The sequence below is a fragment of the Mus caroli genome, chromosome 11 (assembly GCF_900094665.2).
Source record: "Mus caroli chromosome 11, CAROLI_EIJ_v1.1, whole genome shotgun sequence".
Taxonomy (NCBI): Eukaryota; Metazoa; Chordata; class Mammalia; order Rodentia; family Muridae; genus Mus; species Mus caroli.
In genome coordinates, this window is record NC_034580.1 from 37,909,138 (window position 1) to 37,921,452 (window position 12,315).

Sequence of the window (12,315 nt, forward strand, 5' to 3'; positions counted from 1 at the left end):
CCTCCTCCTCCTCCTCCTCCTTCTTCTTCTTCTTCTTCTTCTTCTTCTTCTTCTTCTCTCTCTCTCTCTCTCTCTTTCTCTCTCTCTCTCTCTCTTTCTCTCATCTCAAAGTTAAAGGTTAAATGGCAAAGCCAAGAAGGTGGGAGTCTTTTGTCATCTTTCCAACTGGACCTGACAAGGCTGAAGCGTCCTACATGAAATTTTTTATATAAAGGTGAACATGCTTCCCATGGCATCCATAGTGGGGAAATGCCCAGCCCTAAGAACACCTGCACAAGGGTGGATCATAAGGGAAGAAAACGGAGGCTGTAGTTGTTACAGTTGTCTACCTGACAGAACCAAGGGGCACCTGGGAAACTGGTCTCAATGCATACCTGTAGGATATTGTCTTCCTCATACTAACTGATGTGGGAAAACATTCTTAATTGTGGGTTGGACTATTGCCTGGCCCGTATAAACCAAGAAGTAGGGTGAGTACTAGCAGGCATGCAGTTGCTGTTCCTTTTTGACAGTCAGTGAGATGTGAACAACTGCTTATAGCTCCCACTGCCTTGACTTCCAGCCACTTTGGACCTCAAACTGTGAGCAAATTGAAACCTTTTCAGCTTTTGTCAGAGGAGTGAAAGGGAATGGAAGAATGAACAGGAAGAAAATGGAAATGGGTGTGTCAAGGCAAAGGGAATGAAGGAAAGGAGATGGGAAGAGGAGCCATGAGAGAGAAAGGCGAGGGAGAGAAGAGGGAATGGGAGCAATGGGGGAAGAGTTTAAAACAATCACAAAGGAACCAGAACTCTGCTCAAAGTTGGCAACCTTTCAGAAGTGGTTAGCCAAACCTTTATTTATTCATTTTGACTCCTCATTCCACTTGCCAGGAATTTATTTGAACAGTTCAAGAACCTTAAAATTAAACTATTGATGCATACAAAGTACAAAATGATTAATAAGTAAAAACTTTTACTTATTTTACAAGATGCCTGCGAAAAGCAAATGAGGGATTATGTGCACATGAAGTGAACTTTTCTTCATCCAGGGCTAGCACATAGTAGGAACTATGTCTTTGGCAACTCTCCCAGGAGCAGTGTGGAACACCCAGGATGGCCTATTTGATAACCAGCGTTTATAATGGACAAGGGAAAGCAAATGCCTATAGGGCGTTCTAACAGTGAATGAAGAGCCTGGGCTTTCTTTTTCCTCTCCCACTTTACTAGGCTTCTCAAGAGAACACAAACAGTAGGACATATGTTTGTACTTGGAGATATTTGATATAAGAAATTTCCTCATATGATTATGAAAAGACATGTTCAAAACCTTTAGTGTGAACCAGTAGGCTGGGGCTCAGAAGAACATCCAAAGATTTTTCCCAGGCTCAAAGACCATGTACTTGTAGAATTCCATTCTTCTCAAAGGGTGGTCAGTCTTGGGGTCTTCAGCTGATTGATGGTAACAACAATATGAGAATAGTATTGTGTATATATATATATATATATATATATGTGTGTGTGTGTGTGTGGTGTGTGTGTGTATATACATATGATTTTTGGAGAATATTATATATGATTACTGTATTTATATCATTTTCAATCTTCTTTTACTCCCAATTCCTTCAGTTTCTGCCCTTGACTCCCATTAAAATTTGTGACTTCTTTAATTTTATGTTTGTTTGTGTGTGTGTGTTCTACAGAATCTGTTTTGTATTGCTTAGATGTAAATGCATTTGGAGTTGAAATTTGGGCTTAGATAATCTGTCTAGGAGGTCATCCATGAAGAAAACCAATTCTCCATCTCTCAGTAGTCACTGATTGCTGAATCTCTTCATCTGGGAACCAGAGCCTTGTGAAATTAACCCTATCCAAAATGTCAACTGATGTTGCTATTACTAAGGTCTTGTTGAATCAACCATATCATTGAGATTTCATGGGTGCAGTTTCCCTTTGTGACTAAGAATGCTATCTAGTGTAGGTGTCCTGGTCATCTACCTCTTACAGTGTTTCTACTTCTTCTTCTGAAAGTTTCCCTGAGCCTTATGTGCTAAGGTTGCATTGAGGATGGATCAGTTGAGAAAGGATAACCCATGGTGCCGTACTGTCTGCATTTTGAGCAGTTGTGAATCTCTGTAATAGTCTCCATCTGTACTGCAAAAATAAGATTTATGATGAGGTGTGAGAGCTATGCTTGCTTTTCTGTTTACATAAAGATCGGCATTTAAGATACAGATAGACATTAATTTGATTTAAGAAAAGAATAGTGGGTTCTCATGTAGAATCTCTGATGCCTCCAGCCACGAATAGTTGGCTTGCAGGACCAGGCACAAATTATATTGAGTGGGCCATAGGTCCAAGTAGCTGTTGTTGCCAAGATAACGTTTCTTTCTTAAATCATATATGAGCTATTGATGGAGAAAAGTTATTAACAGTCCTATTCAGCAGGAAAACAAATGACCCTCAGAAATCACTGGTCTTGAATGATGTCCTCAGTGGTGCTCAATAACATTTTTATCTTCCCCTGGAGAAAACTTTTTCTTCTACTTTCAACAATCCTTACTTCCTTATACTTCTTTTTCTAGAGCTATGGCTTCCTAACCCTTCCCCTTCCACAGTATAGATGATTCTACTGTTATCATCCTTGTTAAGGTCATGTTTAGAGAGATTTCATGTATGCAGTTTCTCTGATATTTCCAGGAGACTCAATCTCAAATGGACTCCCTTGTTCTCTGAGTAGATACACTGTGGTGTTTTGAGATTGATCCCTTGCTCATCCTGAAAGCTGCTTCTTTCTTTCTGCCTTTGAAAACAGGTTCCCTGCTAGTTTAGTTTCAGTCAGTTCCCCAGAGGCAAGACTCATACTCAGGTCTCTAGTCCTCTGTATCATTTATTCTTCCTGAACAAATATGGTCACTAGACAGCCAGAACCGTGGAATCCAAAGACTCCCTGCAGAGCAAGTAAGTTTTTGTACAACCAGGGTAGCACTTGTTTTCAAATCTGATCTCAGATCCCTGGTAGGAAAGATCTGGCTCTAGGAGCATCAGTACAAGACTGAAACACACTCAATCTCACTTCTGTTATGTGAGAAATAAGAATTTCTCTATGTACTTCTTCTGGAAAAAAAAGTCTGGAGATCATGTCATCTGCTAAAACTTTCCTGATTCTAAACTTGATTTATTCCCAACATCCTCATCAGCACAGAGCAAATGTGTCATAACCCTTTCATAAGTAACTGAGAAGATATCAGATGGTCTACAGAACCCAAGATGGCCTGAGTATTTACCAGAGGACACTTTGATCATGGGAGCAAATTTCTCAGCTCTGAGTTTTCCTATGACTTTACTAATTGTGTTTTTCAGAGTCCTTTGTTGGTTTATACTCTATTCTAAACTCTTTACGTTAAAGTGCATTGTTATGTCTTAAACATATAACACTCTTCTAGAATCCCACTAACTTTTCACATTCTATTCATTCTGAATATGTATTACAAACATAAACTATCCAAAATTGATTCTTTCTACAATTTTAGAGCATTTCATTTACTGATGTCAAGAACACTGGAATAGTATAATTTTATATAATAATTTTATTAATTCCTTGAGAATTTCACACACATACATATAATTGAGTCCAATTTGAGTATCCATATATTCATGGGTGTGGAGACAACATAATTATGGAAAACTGACTCTCCCTCCTCCAGAAGACACCACCTGTCAATAGCTCCTTAGTTTGGCATACATGCCACCACTGTGTCATGTAAGAGTGTTGACTGGCTTCATCCTGTGCAGCTTATATGCAGGCAGCCAGAGCTGTTGTGTGTTCACAAGGGCAATGCTTCTGTCATGTCCAGTACCCCAGGACCTCTGCTTCCTACAATATTTCTACTCTCTCCTCCATAATGATCCCTGAGCCTTAGAGGAAGGGCAGTGTTAGAGATGAAGCATTGGTGCCTAAGATAAAAGTTTTCTTTTTTTGCACCAGTTGTGAGTTACTGCATTAACAAGCATCCATTGCACAGTGAAACTTCTCACATTATGAGAAGTTTCTGCACTAATCTGTGGGTATAGAGATTGTCTGAAGACAACATGTTCAGAAGAATGACACCAGGGGAACAATCCTTCGAGGAACTGTAAGAGAGGCTTCAGGAAGAAAGACCTTTACCTCAAGTGTATTTTGTTTGTCGTGTTGTTTTTGGATATTTTTTCTGTGCCTTCTGTGACAGATATTTGCATTCAATTTCTAAGGCATGTCTATTCTTCATGGATGCTGCAACATAACTACAGAACCCAATATAGTGAAAGGATATGATGAGTGCTGCCTTCACTGTACCTTGAATCTGGACATGGCTTTCTAACTTACTTTCATGCTTTTCCATATATAATACAAAGTATGTTGCTGAGGCTTGGTCTTTTACTGTCTACTGTAATGCTATGTGCTGACCCCAAGAACAGGAGTCTACTCATAGTCCTTGTGACCCTGTCCCCAAGTTAATTCTGATTGGTGAATAAAGATGCTGACAGCAAATAGCTTGGCAGAAGAGACATAGGTAGAGATTAGTTTTCCTGGGGCTTGGGGTGGGAGGAGGAGAAGAAGAACATGGAGAGAAGGAAAGAGAAACCACCATAGGTCAAGAGAGCTTGGCCCTGAGGGCTGCCCAATTGGAGTTAAGAGCAGCCCAGATGGAACATTGTAAATAGTAATAACTTAGGATTATGGATAGGAAAGTAGATTCTAACAGCATGGAGGGTAGACAGCTGCCCAGCTATTGTTCTCTTTAGGGCTAATTGTAAATATAAAGGCTGTGAGTGTGTCTTTTGCCTGGGACTCAATAATCAAAGATAGGGTACAAACCCCTGGCTGGGATTTTAATATTTAATATGATGGTATGTGCCAGGCAATTTTATTTAAATTGGTCTGCCCTAAGAAAGTCTTGAGAAAGGGCTGCTCCATTAATATTTAGTATGTTTGTAATAGTGTTTATTTACATCTTTTTCTGACATGTCCTTCTGTATTCAAACAACTTTCCTTGGATCATTGCTTTCTTTGCTACATTTGTATATGAAAGTACACTAAAGCTGAAGTAAAATTGTCTACAGCATTAGACTGTAGTCTGCCCCATTCTTTAAGGTTCTTAAATCCCATGTCTTGTAGACAGATCTGCAGAGGTTGATGAAAGTTGATAAGAGATAGAAATTTGGATAGTGGTTTGATACAGGTCCTCATCTCTGGACCCTGTGATCTCTGTAATCATGGGTTCTTAGCCATGATTTACAGTATCAGACATGAGTTTTCTCCTTTGCATTAAATCCAATCAGAAGGTTGTTGGTTACCCATGTAACATTCATGCCACTAGTTCACTCATGCACAACCTTTTCCGCTCCAGTCAGTAGGGGAGTTCACAGGGGCTCACAGCTAAGTAAACTATAAATATATAGTCATATTTTTTCTTTTCTCATTTAACATCTAAACTATTAGAAAATTAGAGTCTATGATTATAAATAGGTATAATATATGACCACTACGCATTTCCATCTATAGCCACTTAGCTGAATTACAACAATATTGTAACAGAATGGTTTCAAAAGATCCTAGCTGTTCTGTCTTCTGCTCTTCATGCTTGCTTCTCAGTGGGAAAGATAAGCCTTCTTCCTCCGCTTGGCTGGATTTGGAATGAACTAGGAGACATATCGATGAGAATATCTGTAGAGCTGTAACAGACTGAATAAAATGGAAAAAGTAAAAAAGCAAACTGAGACACTGCCTTTGTCTCTCTCGGCTTCATGACTATTGCTGTGATGTGAGCAGCTGCCTCATGTTCCTCCTGCTATGCATTCCCCATCATGGAGAACTGTATCCACTCTTACACCATGAACAAAAGTAACACTTCCCTCCTTTTTGCTGTTTTGTCAGGTTTTCTGTCACAACACTAAGACAAATATGTAACCCTCACACTCCTTTCCTGGTATCAGAAGTGTGCATTTTAAAGGGCAAGTCAGATCATGGGATTGCTTTGTTCAAAATACATCAGACACTCCTTTCTAACAGACAAAAGAGAACATTTAAAAAGTGACCCAGAAGCCTGTGTATAGTGTAATCTTATTGAATATCTATCTGTTGCCAATGTTCTGTTTCTCTGGGCTTCAGCTACATTGATTTCATTGTTCCACCTCAATGATCAGGACATGCTTCTCTCTGGTGTTTCTTCTCTCTTCCTCTCTTCTGTCTAGAACTGTATCTTCAGAACCGGCTTGATTCTCTTGGTTCCTTTAAGTATTCTGATGATCCCTGGCCTTTCCGCATTATGCAATATCATGCAGTAGCATCACCTTCCTTTAACTCTCTAAAGCCAGCCCCTACCTACTATCCTTTCTTTTTTGTTGTTGTTGTTCTCAAAGATAATTTTTATTATTTTTTTTTATTTTTTAACTGAATATTTTATTCAATTACATTTCAAATGCTGTCCCCTTCCTGGGTTTCCCCTCTGCGAACCTCCATCACATCCTCCCTTACCCTGCTTCTAGGAGGTGCTCCCCTACCCACCTACCCATTTCTTCCTCCTCACCATCCATCCTAGCATTCCTCTACACTGGGGCATCAAGCCTTCACAGGACCACGGGCCTCCCCTCCCATTGATGCCAGATAAGGCCCCTTCAGCTCATTCAGTCCTTCCCCTAATTCCTTCCTGTGCTCAGTCCTATGGTTGGCTGTGAGCATCTGCATCTGTATTGATCAGGATCTGGCAGAACCTCTCAGGAGACAGCTGTATCAGGCTCCCATCAGCAAGCACTTCTTGGCATCCACAAGAGTGCCTGGATTTGGTGTCTGCTTGTGGGATGGATCCCCAGGAGGGGCAGTCTCTGGATGGCCTTTCCTTCAGTCTCTGTTCCACTCTTCGTCCCTGTATTCCTTTAGACAGGAGCAATTCTGGGTTAAAATTTTGAAGATGGGTGGGTGGCCCCATCCTTCAACTGGGGTGCCATGCCTAACTTCTGGATATGGTCTCGACAGGTTCTCCCTTCTCTTTGTGGTATATTTCAGTTAATGTCATCCCCATGGGATCCTGGGAGGCTCTTGCTTTCCTGGCATCTGGGACTGTCTGGTTGCTACCCCCAGTTCTCCATCGCCCATTGATACACACCTCTGTCCAGTTTCCTGACCCCTCTGTACATCATCTCCATGTCCTCCCATACCTGATTCTGCCACTCTTCCCCCACTTCTTTTCCTCCCAAGTCCCTCCCACTCTCTACTTCCCTTGATTATTTTGTTCCCCCTTCTAAGTAGGTCTGAAGCATCTACTCTTTGGTCTTCCTTCCTCTTGAGCTTCATGTGGTCTGGAAGTTGTATCATGGGTATTCCACACTCTTTGCCTAATATCCAGTTATCAGTGAGTATGTACCATGTGTGTTCTTTAGTGACTGAGCTACTGTTTTCAATCCTATCCTTTTCTTTACATTCTCTCCACTTTTGCTACACGTATTTATTATAGTGATTTTAATCTCTTTCCTTCACTCAAATTTATATTCATAAATGGACAGGTTATGTCTACTTTATGAACTGATATTTCTTGATATGAAAATATGCATTATTTTTCAAATGCCAAGTATTTTATAAATATTTATTGAATGGATAGCTTTAATAATCAATTTAGTAAACTTGAACTAAATAAGCAACTTAAGTGTTCATAAACAATCTTAGTAATGTTATGAGCATCTAAGTTAACAAACATGGCTGAAAATTTTTCAGGCTCCCAATCTTACCTACTAGTATCAGTGTCTTTTAAAAATTTCTGTGTTGCTACGTTAGGACTCTGGTTAGAGATTTTATTCTATCTTTAAAACATCAGCTAAACCTCAGTGCTGCCCTAGATAGAGAAGAGAAAAGTTGTTGACCTGTTCTCATTTTAGATAATAATAATAAAATCTATGCCTGGGAAGGTACAGAGCTGAATGGAAAAAAATAGATATGCTTTTTATCAGAGTAAAGATGTTCCTAATACCTCTGCAAAATGGAATGCATTATCCTGACAGGCATCAGCCCATCACCACACACTTCCATGCATCATACTTATTTTTAACTCATGATGTTCCATTCACTTTTCTACAAAATCTGTAGAAAAAAGTACTAATTATGAAAACCAGACTCTAATGTTCTATTTGGCTTATGAATAATAAAGCCCCAAATTAGGGAAAATTAGCTTTAGGTTTTTATTCGTTCTATGACTTTGTGAACTTCATTTTGACCCTAGGAAATAAATTCCTTTTCAATGAACAAAAAGTGGCAGTCCTTTAGAATCTTCATGATAATGTCTGGTGTTATTTGGCATGAGATACAATCAATATTATTAGTCCCCCCACTTTCTGATTCAACATGCATAACAGGCATTTACTATATTTGTTTATATTCTTAGGAAGACAGCTGATTACCAAACATGGGGGGGGGCTAGATATGTGAGCCATTTTCTCTGTGTATGGACAATAAGAGGAACATTGTTTGAAACTGTTTATCAAAAGTTCAGAGTTCTTCTGTTTGTTTCTTATCACCATATGCCCTTCATGATAAACAGTGTCAGACCTCAAGCCACACCACTTGGTTTTACTTTTACCTCCACCATAATGGATGACCACCCTCCAAGATATGTATCCCATGAGCTCCAAAGTAGTCATGCAAACCAGGCTAAGTGAGTTACCACAATAGAAAATCAGACCAAGCAATGGCAGACAATGCAGGGGCTTGTGTGTGTGGTGTGTGGGATATATCTGTAGTTTACTAAGATTTTAAGAGAGACAAGGTGTAACTCTGACAGTTTGGGCAGTGATTCTGCAAACACTTAGGGATAATCTGGATGTTGAAGAAACACAAAGGAAAGCAATGAGGTGAGATGAGGAAGGAGAGACTGCCTATATGGCATCATTGTATCATGTGCAATTGCCAGAATAGATCTCCCGAATGTCAAAGTCCCAAGCTGGCATGAATTTTGTTTTTGCCACATTCATTCTGAAGATTCCTAAAACACAACTTTATGAAAAGCCTTGTCAAGTTTAGACTGGGAGGCATGCTAGCAAGAAATAAAATATACAGTGTACCTCTGTTAATGACAGAAGCCCAGGTTCAACTGTAGCTCACTGCTACATCTGCTTCACCACCTACAAAGTAAGAGAGGAAGGCCAATCAATGACCAATGGATCTTTAAAACTCTTCTTCCAACTCTAAATGTTTCTAAGTGTATCTCAGGCACGTTTTGGTACAGAATGGAAACATTGGAACCTGGCCCAGGAGTGAATGAAGAAGAATCTTTGATCACCTGTGAAAGCACAAAATGCTTCATCTATAAAACACTATGCTTGTAACACCTTGTGACACAGGACTGGTACTCTTAAGGCCATTAACATGACTTTGGCTGCCACAATGGTAAGGTGATTTTAGTGCTTTTACAACTACATTTTGGCATCAGAAGCAAATGAGACTTCTGTATTTATAGTTGTTCTGCTAATGTATTATAATTACAGATGTAATCAAAAAGAGAAGTTTGATTTTTTTAACCTAAATGACAATTTTAATGACTTGTGAATAAGGCATGACTCCAATTAGAGAAGTCTTCAAAAATCATGCCTAATAGAGTCATTTATTAGAATACTAAATAGGAACTCTTGATTTCAAGTCTACATCTCTTTAATGTGCTTTCCAAAAGAAGTGCTTGGTTCCACACATCTTACAGCAGAGTCAGACTTTTGTGACTAGGATTCAGCAGAGCTAATATTAAACCAGAACAGCCATTGTTCTTGATTAAAATAAATTATTTATTTATTTATTTATTACTAACTACAAAATACCATACAGTGAAGGTAATTTACAAGTAAACAAGCCTCCATAACCTTCGATATAATGAAAGCTGCAAATGCATGAGATGAGTTTGGGCTTTAAGGGTCTGTCGCTAATGACAAACTGATAAATATATTTCAGGAAGAGAAATAGACTACACGACTGAAATCTGGGCAAAGATGGGAGAGATATTATATTTGCAAGCACCACTATGTTAGAATAAGGTTATAGAATAGACCAAATTCCACATAGCATCCAAAGAAGAGGATATATGACCATGCATCCACAGGGAAGTTGTCCATTTTAACATGAAGTCATATTGGAGCTATGAAGCTATAAAAGTGACAAAAGTTTTCAACAATTACTAGAAGAAACAAGGAAGAATTTGATTCTTCAAGATAGCTCATTCAGGTCCTGCCATGAATCCCCCTCCCTGATAATGAGCTGAATCAAGAACCCATGTTTGCTCTTTTAAACCATAACGGTAAGGGTTATTTGAAGGACATCATTGTCACATTATAAAACAGCTATTTCAGTCCTTTGATTTTATCTTCTTTTCCAAACCTGAATCATCCATGGACAGATTTTGCCTGAACCTTCTCCTCTCAAAAGCTGCTCTACCTTCAAACCAACATTTCCTTACCTAGTGACGCAGCATCCTCTGACAGGCACTTAAATAACATATGACCTCATGACACACTAGAATGGGGAGAATAAAAGCTTCCCTCAATCTGTATGACAACTTGTCTTTGGAGATATTTTGCCATAAGATTATTCGTAACTTTTGTTCATAGACATGCATTTCTGAAAAAGCACTTGAACTTTGGCTGAGGTACAAAGAATCCTCAGTGCCTTTTATTATGTCACTTGGATAAGGCAGAAACACAACCAGTATTTAATAAATGGAAATAATTGAATGATCAGTGTGATTTTGTTTCAGGAAAAATGCATAACAATAACTCAAGTGTCCCTTTATAAATATATTTGAAAAGTCTTTTCAGGGTAGCTATTCAAATGGAATGAATGAGGTGAGATCTATGCCATTGTCACAACTTCAAGGGCAAAGGTAGACAGGAGATTTAAAAGGTTTTCAACAAATTAAAAAGTTCTGTGGTTTAGGAGCATAGACTTCAGGGCTATAAGCCCCAGAATTAAAGCTTAAACCTTCATAATGTGAACCCAAAGGGCAGGTTGTCTAAAGGCTTGGCTTTCTTTGTCTCATTAGTATTTGAGGGGTGAACATTATCATCAGTAGCTTCATTCGCTTATGTGTGAAGATCATGTGATACGGTTAGATGCAGAATTCCCAGCCTATAAAGTAGAGACTAAATAAATACACAAAACTGTTGCTGCTGGTCACATCATTGCTCATGACTCACCATAGGGCACACCATGCTTTAGAGTGACTGCTTGAAGTTAAAATGGGCACTGTCCCCATCTGATAGCATTTGCATATGGCATCTCTGGAGAAGAGCTGAGTCTCAATTTGTTCTAAGTATTTCTGGTACTTTGAAAATCCTTAACTGATATCGAGTTTATAAAGAGCTTTAGAATGAGTGGCTATGAAAACAAGCTCTAAGATAAATAAATATTTGACTTAGTTATCATACGGAGGGGGTTAAGTAGGAGACTAAATAAAGAATGAAAACTGTTAACCTCATAGGGCTAAAAAAAAACCAAAACATTTATTTTCTCAGTTTAAGCGGTTGGAATATTTTTGGTTACTTGTGGAGTAGATTTATTTCACTAATAGGGCCTACCTTCTTGCCCAACAGAATTCCTCCTAACTGAGCCTTATATCATCTTTTCATGATACTGTGTCCAAAAAGAAAAAAAAAAATCTGCCTGTATTATCCTATTTTCTTTTCTTTTTATTGGATATTTTTTTTATTTACATTTCAAATGTCCCGTTTCCCTGTTTCTCCTCTGGAAACTTCCTATTCCATTTCCCTTCCCCCAGCTTCTATAAGGGAGGTCTCCCATCCACCCACTCTCCCCTACCTGACCTGGGATTCCCCTACACTGGGGCATCAAGCCTTCACAGAACCAAGAACTTCTCCTCCCACTGATGTCCAACAAGACCATCCTTTGCTTGCATATGTGGCTGGAGCCAAAGGTTGCTCTATGTTTATTCTTTGGTTGGTGGCTTTGTCCCTAGGAGCTCTGGGGCCGATGGGGGGGATGGGGGGGCTGGCTGGTTGATATTGTTTTTCTTCCTATGGGGTTGCAAAGCTACTTCAGTCCTTTCTCTAAGTTCTCCATTGGGGACCCATGCTCAGTCCAATGATTGGCTGCAAACATAGACCTCTGTAAAGACAGGTATATCAGACTCCTATCAGCAAGCACTTGGCATTCACAATAGTGTCTGGGTTTGGTGTCTGTATATGGTATGGATCCCTAGGTGGGGAAGTCATTGGATAGCCTTTCCTACATTTTGGGTTTCAGAGTAATAAAAGAAGTGAAGAAAATAGACTGAGGTTATTATTAAAATTCCCTCAAAAGAAAATCCAC